Here is a 15,651-nt window from a genome sequence, read left to right on the forward strand (position 1 = left end):
GTAGGCCCCATACTAGGGGACTTCCAGCTCTTCAGAGAGTCCCCAACAAAGGCATCTATGATTCAACAGTAAACACACCTCAAACTTCTCTTTTTGTAAGAGGGCAAAACTATGTTAACAAGTTTTTTAAAAAATATGCTAGGAAATACGATTTTCTCTTAAGTCCCAATTCTGTATATGAAGATTTTTTCCAGTCATTGTGATCTCACTCCCTATAAATGCTATTTTTGACTCAAATCTGACAAATCATTTTCAAATATTAAAAATAAATCAGAAAGGTAAATTTAGGATAACAAGTCTTCTAAACATAAATTTACCATATTGGATAATGAATATTATTACTACTGAAATAGAAAAACTCATTCATTTTACACTGATAGGAGTGGTTAAATTATCATTTGTTACAAGGCTAATAAGATAAGCCCATTATGAGGAATTTCATTATCACTCTTTTATGTGAAATGTCTGTTTGTTGCTCTAGTCTCTCTGCACTGAATGTTCAAAGAGCCTTGGCCATATGCAGATAAAGCCTAGTCTAAAAGTCTATAATGTTTTGGATTAGCCATAAGAATAATACAAAGCAGGCTAACCTACACATAATAGGGATTCCAGAAGGAGAAGAAAAAGAAAAGGGGGTGAAAATATATCTGAAGAAATTATAGCCAAAAACTTTCCAAATCTCAAGGAAACAGATATTAAGATACAGGAAGCACAGAGGGCCCCAAACAAGTTGAACCTAAACAGGCCCACACCAAGACATATTATAATAAAAACGGCAAAAGTTAAAGATAAAGAGAAGATTCTATAGGCAGCAAGAGAAAAACCAAAGAATTATAAGGGAATCCCCATAAGGCTATCAGCTGCTTTCTCTACAGAAACACTACACACTAGAACAGAGTGGAAAGATTTACTCAAAGTTCTAAAAGGGAGAAAATTTGCAGCCTAGAATACTCTACCCAGCAAGAATATCATTTAAAATAGAAGGAAAAACTAAGAATTTTTCCAACAAACAAAAACTAAAAGACTACAACAATACTAAACCTATTCTAAAAGAAATACTGAAAGGGCTCCTCTAAATAAAAAAAGAAAGAACTAAGAAGAAATAAGATGGAGGAGTTCACACCTGGGAAGGAATCATTTAAATAAGACAGTGTACAGATCTAAAAAGAAACAAAAAACCTATTTTAAAAGCAACAATAAACACAAGGAACAGCAAAAGGACAAACATGAAGATGTTAAAAAAAAGGACTTCAAAATCATAAAATGTGGGGAAGGAAATAAGAAAATATAGACTTTTTTAAGAATGTGTTTGAGCCTATATCAGGCTAAAGCAAGCAGATATAGGAAGGGGTTTACATACTTGGAAAACAGGGCAACCACAAATCAAAACCAAATATTACATTCACAAAAACTATAAAGAAGAGGTTACAAGCATAAAATAAACCATCCACCAAAAAAAAAAAAAAAAAGAGAAAGGAACAAAAGAGAAACACAGAATCACCTGAAAAACAAGTTTTAAAATGGCAGTAAATACATACTTATCAACAATTACCTTAAATGTCAACGGACTGAATGCTCTAATCAAAAGACAGAGAGGATAAAAAAGCAAGAGTCTACAATATGCTATCTACAAGAGACTCATCTTCGGGCAAAGGACATATATAAATTGAAAGTGAGGGATGGGAAAAGATATTGCATGCCAGTGGACAAGACATGAAAGCAGGAGTTGCAATACTCATATCAGACAAAGTAGACTTTAAAATGAAGGCCATAAAGAAAGACAAAGAAGGACACTATTTAATGATAAAAGGATCCATTCAAGAAGAGGATATTACAATGTCAATATATATGCCCCTAATATAGGAGCACCCAAATACATACAACAAATACTATCAGACACAAAAGGAGAAACTGATGGGAATACAATAATAGTAGGAGATTTTAACACCCTGCTCACATCAAGGGACAGGTCCTCTAGATAGAAAGTCAAAAAGGCAACAGAGATCCTAAATGACACAATAGAAAAGTTAGACACAATTGACACTTTCAGGACATTGCATCCAAAAAAATCAGAATATACATTCAAGTGCACATGGAACATTTTCTCAAGGATTGACCACATACTAGGGCAAACATGAAACTATTTTTCTTTTCAAGGTAGTATTTGATCTAAGAATAAAGGATAAAAAGGGAGTGGACTAGAAAGAATAACTTTTTTTGGGGGGTGTCTTTTTGTCTTTTAGGGCCATACTGGTGGCATATGGAGGTTCCCAGGCTAGGAGCTGAACTGGAGCTATAGCTTCTGGGCTTGCCAGAGCCACAGCAACACGGGATCTGAGCCGCGTCTGCAACCTACACCACAGCTCATGGCAACTCCAGACCCTTAACCCAGTGAGCGAGGCCAGGGATTGAACCTGCATTCTCATGGAGGCTAGTCAGGTTCATTAACCACTGAACCACGAAGGGAACTCCCTGTAGTAACTTTTTTATTATCTACAATACTCACAGAAGACAATTAGCAATGTGTTTTATTTATTTATTTTTTCCTTTTTTAGGGCCAAACCTACAGCATATGGACGTTCCTAGGCTAGGAATCGAACTGGAGCTGCAGCTGTCAGCCCAAGCCACAGCAATAGCAAAGAAGGATCCCAGCTGTGTTTGCAACCTACACCACAGCTCATGGCAATGTTGGATCCTTAACTCACTGAGCGAGGCTAGGGATTTGAACTGCATCCTCAAGGAAACCAGTTGAGTTCATTACTGCTGAGCCATAATGGGAACTCCGAGCAATGTGTTTTAACAGTCATATGCCCTAAATCACATGTGACAGAATAAACAGTGCCACTGAAGAGCTAGAGGTGGTAGAGGAAAGTCTGTAAGCAATGGATAGTATTTTATAGAAGAAATTCACCACCCTCTCTTCTGTTTGAACAGAGTTTTTCATAAAGGATGCTCTTCATAGCACTAACAGCTTCTTAAAATTTATTTTACTGAAGTATAGTTGATTTACAATGCTGTGTTAATTTCTGCTGCACAGCAAAATTATACACACACACACACACACATTCTTTTTCAGATTCTTTTCCATATGGTTTATCATAGGATATTGCATGTATTTCCCTGTGCTCTACACAGTAGGACTTTGTTGTTCATCCATTCTTCACAGCACTAATTGTAATGATAAATACAGGAAAGCAATACATGCCTAAACTGTGGGGCTTTGTTAAATGTATTTTGGTCTATCCACATAATGGTAAGCTAAATAGTTATTACACAGAATGTTTTTCAGTGATAGGAAAAACAAATACATATTTAGGAAGACAAGATAATAATGCAATTGTCAACAAGTTATTCTTCTCCTAAGATTATGAGTAATTTTTATGATCTTTATACTTATCTTCATTTCCTTTTATAAAAATAAACCTTTTATATTTAAAATATTAAAATTACAGTTAAAATTTAGAGAATAAATTTGAGCACTTTTAGGATGTAGGGAGAATCTAGGTGGGTTATAGTGAGTAATAAATGATAATATATCTTGATACTTTTGAGCAATGTATATTTATTTGGAGATAGTTATTAGTTAACGTTCAATAGGCTAAGCTGCAGAAACAAACTTGCAAATTCTAGTGACTTAAAAAAAGCTCACTCTTCCAAAGTCCAATTTGTCTCAGGTAGTCCTCCTCCATCCTGCAGCCACCCCATGTAGAAAACACGTCCTCCAAAAATGCCACAACAGAGAAAGAGAAAGACAGAGGAGACACCCTGGCTCAATCCATTTTACAAATCATTGTGCATATTTCATTGTCCAACTTACTCATATGGCTCTCAAACTTACTGCAAGGGAAAATGGGAAATGTAAAGAAACACATGGATATTTGGTGAACAATAAAGTCTCTGCTATACAGTTTTATAGAAAAACTAATTACAAATAATTGAATTAAGATCATTTTTGATACAAATGTACAAACACTGCATGTATCACACATATCCATACTGAAATTCTACCTTGAATTTCACAAAGCTAAAGTCTTCATGCTTTTCTTTGGCTTCCAAAGTTTCTAAAATAAACATATAAACATAAATCTATTTTCTTTCCCCAATTAGTGAACGAACATTTAGGACATCCCCCCACAAATTTTCACTATGAACATCCTTAGACATGTCTACTTATAAACAAGTGTGAGGTCTTTCTCTAAAGAATATATTTAGAAATAGTATTTGGGGGTTGTGTATCATATAAAGTTTACATTTGCATATGCAAAAATGTATGTATATATATATATATTAGCTTTTATAAATGCTGGCAATTTGCATTCTAAAGTAGCTATGCTTACAAAAACAGCAAGTGAGAATTTTGGTTTTGGATTCCACATATCCCCACATTGGATGGATGAGAAATGGTGTCTCTATTTCCATTTGCATTTCCTTAATTGCACTCGAGTTTGGGCATCTCTTTACATGTATATTGCCCAATTGCGTTTCCTTGTCTATAAATTTTCTTTTGAATTATTTGCCTCATATCTATGTATTTCTTCATAGAAAAGTTCTGAAGTTTGATGACAAAAATCTGCCTTTATGATTTTTGCTTTCTGTATACTAGTCAAGAAATCTTTTCAAGGTCACAAAGATAGTTTTCTCTATTTTCTCCTAAGAGCCTAATTTTTAAATTTTTCATACTTGTACCTTCAATTTATCTGGATGTTCTCTGTGTGTGTGTGTGTGTGTGTATGTGTGTGTAGAGGTAAGGATCTGACTTATTTTCTCCACATAGAAGTCTTTTGTCTCAACAGCATTCACTGAAAATTCCTTCTCCGCTATTTTATTATTATTATTGAGGTACAGTTGATTTACAACATTTCATCAAGGTGTGTTGTACAACAAAGTGACCCAACCCTCCACTTTTTAAAAATATTTGCTTGTCCTCCACTTTTTAAAAATATTTGCCTTGTCTGCATATAGGAGTGAGATGGGGACGGTGGTAAAGAAAGAGAAGGTGATTAAAGGGAGCAGTTGAAGGAAGTCTCCGCTGGGAACTTGAAGTTTAAGTTGAGGCATGCAGGATAACAAAGAGTTAACCAGGTGCAGAGGGTAGGGTGCAGATAGTGGTGAGGAGCAGGGAGGGACCAAAGATGGATCCTCTATGCAAAAAGGCATTCTAGCATGAGAAACCCTGTATTCTTTGAAAACGCAGCATCTCATTCAGTGCTCCGTAATAGGTATGGATTCAATTTGTAAAATGCTTCTCAAAATATGTCCTCTTAGTATTTTTAAAATTCCTACCACCACTCTATACAGTATGAAACTTTATCACTGCCACCTACTTAGTAACTGAAGAAAATTTACAAGTGTGGAATGTAAACAGAAATAAGAGGCAAAGGCTAAATATATGTGATGATAACCACCACTGGCTAAAAATCAACCCTAATCTGCATAAAATTTACAGAGTTTTCAAGATGAAGCTTCTTTAAACAAACTGCTTTAGCAACTCTTCTTACTGGGATATCTTGAATTTCTAGATGGGAAGATATTTCAGTAGGTATTTGTCTTGTTTTATTTTAGAAAAATTTTGTTTTCTTTCATTACTTTACCTCCCAACTAGGACATCAGGCCAACAAATGTCCCTGCCTTCTTTTCTCCTCTTATCTCAAAGAAATTCTAAGCATTTTGTTATACATCAAAACTAGCAATCTGTGGCAATATTATCTTAAAAAGAAAATCATAGCAAAGGGAATAATCTTAGAGTAAAACCAGTTTTTTCCCCAGATTTAGCACACTATTCTTACTGTGCCTACACTACGGCTTAAAATAACTTCCGAAGGTTTTCAAGCCATTGAAATGAGTGAACCCTACAAGGAATTGAGCTGCCAACAGAAAAACCCATATGAGAAAACCCATCTTAGGTGAGCCCCTGTTTAGTAGTTATCTAATAGCCCCATAGATTAAATGAGGCCTTTCTTTCCTGTCTGACTCACATCTATTACATAATTACTTTCTTTCTAGCAAGTGAAAGAAACAAGAAGGAAGAGCTATATAAAGATCACAATTAATGATGACAGGCAGTTTTCCACCAGATGAAGTCTGTATTGTGAGTTGCATAATCAGTACCTCAGCAACCTTAGTTCTCTCTGCAGAAGTCATAGCTTGGCAGAGTGGGAGACAGGACTTCTATTACTTATTTTTTTTTCTTTTTATAAAGATTATATAGATGCATTTAAAAAAATGAAGAAATATTAATCAGCAACTAAAAGAAGATATCAACATGCATGACCTCACAAGGAGCATACGTTCCTTCTCCCAGTTTTTCCATTGAGCTCAGGGCTACCTCAATAGGAGACTATATCCCAGACTTCATTGAAGCTAAGAGTGACCAAGCCATTGAATTCCAATGAACTACGTTAAATGGAAGAGAAGTACCGTATTCTCTCCTCTGTCCTCCTTTTTTCCTGCACTGTATCTACAAAGATACAATGCTTGGAAAGGACAGAGGGAATAACTTACCCAGGAGTCCTATAACTGTGACACGCAATTTAGCTGTGGACTATTTACTTCTATATGCTCATGGGAGAAGCTTTAGCTTTCTAAAGCTTCTATTCTCATGCTCCTTGGTACTTGCAGCTAATCCTAAACCCTGACACTTGCAGCAAGTACCTAAACCCTGACACTTATCTATCTATTCCTAAAAATTCTTGTATTTTTATTACCTATCTTTTGAGTTTTTAAGTATTCACAATTATTTTAAGTATTCATCTCTTTCAATTTTTGTTTTTAGTTTGTTTATTTTACATTCGGAGCTCATCTAGCATATGGGAGGCTTCCTTATTTTAATTAATTTAAATATAGTTTTATTCTTTTGAATTGGAGTTTTAAGTAGGTGTCAGAAGGAGGATGTTTTTCCTTTTTATTGTCAAAACTTTCAGCAAAATCAAACACTATAGAGAAAGCCAGGCAATAACTTACTTGTATGAATAAAATGGGTGAAAACCAAGAAAACAGAGGCATTTTCCTAATTGGGACCCACCGTGCATGTCCAACAAGCAGTTGGCATTGAGAGAATGAGGACTCAATATTTACAATCAAGGAGGAAAACAGCCTTTTAATAAGAACTCTGTTATTTTTAAAGGACGGTGGCAAGGAATTATGGAAGAATTATCCCTACTCAGGAGAGTAAACTTATCTGAAGGGCATATTCATAGTGAAGGAACTATAAAATGGAAGTTTTTCATCTTGAAGGCTGATTACAGTTAAAACCAGACTTTGGAAAAAATATATAAATTTAAAAATAAATATAAATAAATAAAATCAGGCTTTGGATATTAAAATGTCTCAAAGAGTTGTGGCAGCTCTGGTTAGACTGGGGTTGGAACTTGAATTTTTGTTTATTGTTGTGGTAGGCGGAATAATTGCACCCAAAGATATCTATATCTTAATCCCAGGTTTTAGTCTTTATTTAAAAGATGGTAAAAAATACCCTATGGGACTAGCCTGATATGAAATATAAATGTACACATTCACTTTATTTGCTATATGAATTTTCTACCTTTTTTTAAGGTATGAACAAAAAATTCACATTTATCTGAAAACAAAATCAACTGGAAAACTACAAGAATATGCTTTTGCATTTTATTTCCTAATTCATATTTATTGTATCAGATTGGAATTAAACAAAACAAAACAAACAAATAAAAAACACCATTTTCTCATCGCAGAGTTTAAAAGCACTACCATAGGCCAGAAGTTTTCAAAGTGTGGTCAGGGACCAGGAACCAGGAACATCAGTTTCCCTTTGGAACTTACCTGCAGTGCAACCTCTCTGACCCAACCCCGGGACTATGGAATCAGCCACTCAGGGGTGGGGCCCAGCAATGTGGGATTTAACAAGACTCAGGTGATTCTGATGTTTGCAAAGTTGAGGAACCACTGCTTTAGGACATGCTACTTTGTTAACACACATCTCATAACATGTGTCAGGCACTACTCTAAGCATTCTGCATGCATACAATAATCCAAAGATACTTTTATTATCTGTTTTACAGATGAGGCAATGGAGGTCCAGAGAATTTAAATGGCTAACCTGAGGTCACACAGCTAATATGTCCATTACAGTAGTTCAACTGTCCATGCTCTTAACCATTACACCAGAAAGCCTAAGACTGATCACGTAAGTAAATACTAAGAGATAAGGTATTCACTAGCCAGCATGTTAAGCTTTTCAGGAAAAAACTGCTTTAACACAATTTGATCATATGTCTCCAGAAAGTTAAGGAACAATTCCAATTTTATTAGAACATCCATGATGGACACATATTTGGTAATATGGTTCTGTTAGAACCTTTTATATCACATTATAGGGCAGAAAGCTTTTGTCATGTCAACGCTGTGCACTGTTGGCATACTTAGTTCTTTGTTTACAGGTAACTGGAGAAATATTTATTGGATTCTTACTATATGTCAGGCACTATGCTGCACACTAGGGTATGCAAAGATGTATCAGCAATTAGATAACACACATAAAGCACTGAGGATATATAATGCTACGGTATAGAGGATGGAAAATCACACAATAAACGTCAGCTCTCATTGTCAGGAAGCTAATCCTTCTGCTGTTGCTTAGAATAGTGAAATACAGGAACTCAACTGTTAACCCAAACAGAACACAGTAATACTGTAGCAGAGAAATGAGAGTCAGGATATTTAGTTGTTCTGTAACACTAATACTTTTACGCTAAATGAACAGTACTAATAAGAGAAATAATCTCTTCCCTCCTTGCCTTTCTCTTCTCTTTCCACCTCCTCTGTGAAGTTCAGCATGCTGAATGCAGGACCCCATTTCTTAACGCCTGCAGGCTTTTTCTAGAACTGAATCATGAATTCACTTATCTCAAATACAAAGGGACAGAAATAAAATATATTTTCCTAAGGAAGAACTGAGAAGGCACCTAGAGATAAATGTGCACTTCCTAGAAGCCAAGATTTCCAAGGTGAAAATAATGCCATTTAAACATTACCTAAAAATTGTAGTTTGCCAACATTCAACATTTACCTTCAACATTCTATTTAAATAGAGTAAGTGAAACAAAATGGCAAAAGGTTGACCAAGTGGAGAGAAAAAAATTTTAACACTACTCAGTGTTTTCCAGAACTGCCAAAAAGCCTGAGTTATTAAGTGCTTAATCCATTTGTGCATCTAAATTTTTTAATCGAAATTCTATCTGAATTCTATCTGACAGATAATTCAGTTTCAGTTCTGAAGATCTTTACTATCTGTCCACAGATAGATAAATAGACAATTGTCAAATTTTCAGTTTGCTTTATGATAGCAGAAATAGCCTAAATAATTGAATAGATGATACAGTGACAGCCCCGAAGAGGACATGGATCCAAACACATCTGAATATGAATTGAACAGGACTTGACAGAGAGTACTATTATCCGAGTTAGTATTCGATCGGGAACATTTTGCCACAGAATGTATGATTGTCTGGAGGACAGATATGAAGCCAGATCATTGTATATCACAAAGTCTGAGAAGTCACTACCAATTATCAGAAGGTTGTAGTTTACTTCTCAGGGTCCTACTTTAGCCGCACTGAGGCACTGCCTGATTCTAGTATGAATAACAGGAAAATGAGAGAAAGATCCAAAAATGATACACTCTTGAAGATGTTCCAAGTTCTCATTTTTGCCACAACCCCACATTTCCATCTGATATTTAAGAAAGAGAAGGCCTGGCACCTCCTTCTTTCCTATCACAGTGAATGAAGTGGATGGTTCTGGTCCAACTTCAACCCTTCCACTTACTCACTAGGTCTCATACGCCTTTGTCTATTTAAGGGCTTCCCTAGTAATAATATTCACTTCTCTCCTGTACCATCATTTCCCATCTCTATGGGGCCATCCAGAGCCATGAAAACACATTGTACTTTTTCTCATTAAAAATAGTCTCACTTGATCTACAACTTCCTCTAGTACTCAAATTTTCTGCTTCCCCACACCACAAAACTTGCAGCAAGAATGGTTTTTACTTGCTGTCTCTATGTCATCTCATCCATTCCCGCCTTGGAATCATAGTTTGTCTTTTGTCATCCACCACTGCACCCAGACTGGTCATGGCAATTCCACTTCATATTGCCAGATTCAGCAGGCCACTCACACTCCTCATCTTACAAGATCAACTGGCAGCATCTAGATTTCTTGAAATGAAATGTGTACATTCAATGTTGAATCCTCTTCATCTTCCATACTTCTCAACCTCTAATCAGTAGGGCATCCTAGGATATTTTATATGTATATATATGTGTGTGTGTGTATATATATGTGTGTGTGTATACATATATATGTACGTGTGTGTATATATGTGTGTATATCCATACTTACTTATCTACCCACTCAGTTTAACGAAAAGAATATTACTATACTTTAAAGTTCCCTTTATTCCCCTCTTCCTCTGTGATTCCAGTCTCTTCACCTCCCTGTCTAAGGTAACCATCATCCTGAATTTTCTTCATTCTCCTGCTTTCTTGTAGTTTACCTTATATGCTCATGTCTCTCTCTCTCCTTCGCACACACACACAAACACACACACACACACACACACAAATTTCACTCTATATAAACAGAAGAATGCTACTGCAATATTGTAGGATTTTTATTGTGTATACCTTAAGGCAAATATTATGGTACTTTCTTACATTATTAATTACAAATATTTTAATAGGTATCATGTAGAAAAGAGGATGATGAAAATCAAGCAAGATGGGGAAATGCTATTTTAAACACATTCTCTTACTGCAGATCTCAAAGCTGTTAATAAGCAATGTTCACTGAGACTTCCCAGTGAACACTGCCAGCACTGGCCATATACAATTGACCTTCCTTTTTAAGTGCACCTTTTATCTCAGAACATCTGATAAGATGCTATGCTTTATATCAAAAGGTGAAATGTGCAACTGTTTTGAGAGAAACCCATATGTGCATTAAAAGCATCTCATCTCCTCACGAAGAAGAGCATTAGTATGGGGGCTATGGGACGGTCCCATCCAGACCCCCAACAGCACGACTGCCTGGGTGAAGTGAACAAGACCATGGAGCAGGACAAGCATTTTTCCCCCTACATCTCTGGAAGCATGATAAAAAGTAAATTGGTTACAGAAGTCAAAGTGTGAAGAATGAAGTCAAAGTGGAAATGAAACTAATTTTTGGATGAGGATATCATCTGAACATGTCTATACTTGAATTAATCATATTATCTCCAAAAGCTAGAGATGATATTCAAAATAAATCTCAATTTAGAATACACAAGGATAAATGAATCACAGAGGATACAGATATTTAATCATAAATAACATCTCCCTTAGATAATTTATAGAAAGTATTTATAAAGGTCCATTATTGTGATTCAATTTTCACAAATTATGGTCTGTTTTCTTCATATCATAGAAATTATAACATGAAGAGATATTCATGTACCATAATCACAGCTTTTAGATAAATGTATAACTAAAATAAACATATAAGTGGACATACTTCTCTTATATATGCTAGTAATTTGTTTTTTCTCCTAAAAGTTCACATTGACCTCTCTAATTTAAATAATATGTCCAGGAGTTCCCATTGTGGCTTAGCAGGTTACTAGCAATGAGGATACAAGTTTGATCCATGGCCTCATTCAGTGAGTTAAGGGTCCAGCATTGCCATGAGCTGTGGTATAGGTGGCAGATATGGCTTGCTATGGCTGTGATATAGGCCAGCAGCTGTGGCTCCGATCCAACCCCTAGCCTAGGAACCTCCATATGCTGCGGGAGCAGCCCTTTAAAAAAGGGCAAAAAACAAAACCAAAAAAAAAAAAAAAGAAAATCAAGATGTCCAAATTCTTCCTTCAATCACACTTATACCAGGATCTGTATATTCTGAGGTTGGGTTTTTATTACTATGATTGTACATTAGTATTATTCCTTTATATATTTCCTTTTGCTATTTTATTCAAGTAATATATTTATTTTATTGACTTGTGACCCTTTGGTGACACTGTGTAGTCCCTGGCATTTGGAGTGTGATTTGAGTTGTCAAAATGTCATCTTCTTATCATTTTTAAAAGAATACTTGCTACCATTTTAAATAGTGTTTTTATATCTTCTACAATGTTTTTTCTAATAACTTTGAAGAGGAAACATTCTAGTTCTAAAATTTGTCTTCTGTTTGGAGCTATTTTCTTATCTTTCAAATATGTCTAAGTATCTTCATATTGTCTTATATCAACTGTTCACAAATAAGACCCCAGGGACAAACTTGGACACCACAGTAGCAGCAGTCTGCTAACGTAAATGCCTGACAATTCTGAGAATGTTTCCCACAGACTAAAGTTCTCTAAAACCACATGTTCACATGTAATACCTAAAACCTCAAGTGTAAATTTGTTACTCATTTTATTAACTGAAAATAACTTATCAAACCTCAGAAATAGCTAATTACTTATGTTTTGGGGGGCCTGCATGGGAAGATTCAAGATGTGTTTTTGCCAGCATGGGAGAAATAGTAACCACTGAAAAAGAGACAGAAAGAGTTTCTGCCATGTTTTTCCCGTGGGCAAAGTGATTAATCCACAAACTCTGGCAAGGAAATTAGAAATGAACTGATACTTTGTCCTTTTCATATATATATATATATATTTTTTTTTTTACTAGAGAGCTAAAACATGCTAGCAATGACACTGCTGCAGAGGTACAATTTCTTATCTTTCAACTCAGACCATCTGACTGTCACATTCTCTATCGCTGCCAGAGCCAACACCTCCTTGTGTGTCCCTATGAAGGCATTCTCAGGGTAATTTATTATGTTCCTAGTCTACTGCCAAACTGACATTTCTGCCTCCACATCATCGCTGAATCTGTCTCCACTTGGCCCCATTAGAAATTCTCTACAATTGTGGTTTATTCTCCCTTTAATGTCATAATTTTTTATCTAACCTCTCCCTGTGTATTTGAAAATAATGAGCTCCTTAACTTCCTTTCACTAAAGAGTTGACATTTGAGCAGAAATTTAAAGAAGATAAGGGAGTCTTCCAAGAAGATATCTGGACTTCAAGTCCTGAAAGAGGAAACAGCCAATGCCAAAGCTGGAGGGTGGGTGCACTCCAGGCTTGTGCATGGAAGAGCAAAGAGGCCAGTATCACTGTGGCAAAGTGAGAGAGGCAGGGAGCAGTACAGTGTGAGGTCTGAGAGTAAATAGGGGCTGGGAAGTAAAGATTCCCCTGCTCAAGATTCCTTTCCACCTCCTCACTGGGAAATCAGGGATCAAGACAGAGATCTAGAAACAGAGACACAAAGATAAGACAGAGGTATACAAAGACATACAAACATATATGTGTATATGCATACATGTAATTGCTTTAGTTAGAATCATACTGAAATTCAACAAAACTTTAATGTGCTGTGGTAGAAATAGATGCAAAAGACAGGGTCCTGCTCTTAAAAGATTTACGGTTAAAAATATGATTATAATTAAAAATGTAAACAATAACTTTTAAAGAGACACATGCACCCACATGTTCACTGCAGCACTATTCACAATAGCCAGGACATGGAAACAACCCAAATGTCCATCAACAGATGATTGGATTCGGAAGATGTCATATATATACACAATGGAATACTACTCAGCCATAAAAAAGAATGACATAATGCCATTTGCAGCAACATGGATGGAACTAGAGAATCTCATACTGAGTGAAATGAGCCAGAAAGATAAAGACAAATACCATATGATATCACTTATAATTGGAATCTAATATCCAGCACAAATGAACACCTCCACAGAAAAGAAAATCATGGACTTGGAGAATAGAATTGTGGCTGCCTGACGGGAGAGGGAGGGAGTGGGAGGGATTGGGAGCTTGGAGTTATCAAATACAACTTAGAATAGATTTACAAGGAGATCCTGCTGAGCAGCATTGAGAACTATGTCTAGATACTCATACTGCAACAGAACAAAGGGTAGGGGAAAAAATGTATACATGTAAGGATAACTTGATCCCCTTGCTGTACAGTGGGAAAAAAATAAATTAAAAAAAAAAAAGAAAATTGACAGAACACTGTAAACCAGCTGTAATGAGAAAATAAATAAAATCATGATATATATATTAAAAAAAAGAATGGAAAAAAAATAACTTTTAAGAGGTATGAAAAGCCATCATCAATAATATAATATAAGGAAAGATATGTTACTCTATGAAGAGTGTCTGAAAAATATTCATTCATTTAAAAAGCAATTTGTTGAACACCCACTATGAGCCAGGCACTATGCTAGGTATTGAAATATAGGAGTGAACTTAAATTCTAGTGGAGGGAAACAGAAAAATTTTAAATAAATATACATAAGAAATGAAGATAATAAAACTCATATAAAGTAATAAATTCCATGCAATTGGAAGTACTACGAGGACTAGGGTAGCCTGCAGTTTAAGATAGGATCAGGAATTCCCACTGTGGCTTAGCAGAAACGAAACAGACTGGTATTCATGAGGATGCAGGTTCGATCCCTGGCCCCTCTCAGCAGTTTAGGGATCCACCATTGCCGTGAGCTGGGGTGCAGGTGGCAGACGCAGCTTGGATCTGGTGTTGCTGTGGCTGTGGCTGTGGTGTAGACCAGAGGCTACAGCTCCAATTCAAACCCTAGCCTGAGAACCTCCACCTGCCACGGGTGCAGCCTAAAAAAAGACAATAAATAAATAAATAAAATAAAATAAGCAGGAGTACCTGACTTAGGTTTAAAAAGAAATTTCTGGCTGCTGTCTTGAGAAGAGACTACAGGACAACAAGAGTGGGAAACAGGGAGGCTTGTTAGAGGGTTCTTGCAATAATTTAATGCTCAATGATGATGCCTCAGATCAGGGTGACAACAGTGGCAGGGGTATGAAATGGATGGATCTGGTTATGTTTTTAGGGTAGAACCAACAGGATTTCATGATGAACTTGATATGGGATGTAAGAGATAAAAGGAAGCCAAGGACAAGCCCAAGATGTTTGTGTTGAGCAACTGGCAAGATGGAGTTGCAGCCGACTGGTAGGGGCATTCTGCTGGAAGGTGGAGAGGGAAGAGGAGCGCAGGAATGAGAGGATGAATGGGGCTGCGCAGAACTCCAGGGCTTTTTCCACCACTGCTTCTAGTCCTCTAACCTACCCTACAGAAGAGAACAAGTGACCATGGTATCACACTCTTCCACCCCCCTTGAAGGAGATAGTCTTTTCATTTCAGTTTTTTAGCCAATATTCCTGAACTCCTCTAGCTATTTATGGATTAAGAGTCTCTATTTCCATACTCTTTCAGCCATCTCAGCATGAAACAACTATCCCCAGGATACTGTTTTCTCAAAAGTGCTGCCATGCTCATGAATAACAACTTTCCTTCCGATTTCCCTTTTCTCTTTTGCTCTGGTTACAATCCAAATGGATCTAAATGACATTGAGTTAAGACATAGTCTAGATGGGTTAAAAAACTGTCTTAAGGATAGAAATGTAAGCGTTGAGGAGAAATTTCCCTACAAAATTTCCTAGATAACTGAGATTTGAGAAACACTGGCCAAGTTGTAAAACATGGAACTTTGTGCCCTACATTTGTCAAAAGGGAAGTGAATATACCTCAGAACTGAATGGC

General features: G+C 36.2%; 1 protein-coding gene and 1 long non-coding RNA gene across 4 annotated transcripts in view; one reads left to right on the forward strand and one right to left on the reverse strand.

Annotated features, from left to right (window-relative positions):
- Positions 1-15,651, reverse strand: part of GPR158 (G protein-coupled receptor 158) — a 340,437-nt gene that overhangs the window by 74,795 nt on the left and 249,991 nt on the right. The window lies entirely within an intron of this gene.
- LOC110255695 overlaps positions 1-15,651 on the forward strand; it is a 44,329-nt gene that overhangs the window by 17,123 nt on the left and 11,555 nt on the right. Inside the window, exon 2 of one of the 2 annotated variants that reach the window (XR_002336364.1) lies at positions 8,037-8,161. This is a non-coding gene — a long non-coding RNA (uncharacterized LOC110255695). Of the gene's footprint in view, positions 1-5,807; positions 8,162-15,651 lie in introns of those variants that run through there. The other variant, XR_002336363.1, reaches the window with a different exon arrangement.

This window comes from Sus scrofa, chromosome 10 (assembly GCF_000003025.6).
Source record: "Sus scrofa isolate TJ Tabasco breed Duroc chromosome 10, Sscrofa11.1, whole genome shotgun sequence".
In the NCBI taxonomy this organism is placed as follows: domain Eukaryota; kingdom Metazoa; phylum Chordata; class Mammalia; order Artiodactyla; family Suidae; genus Sus; species Sus scrofa.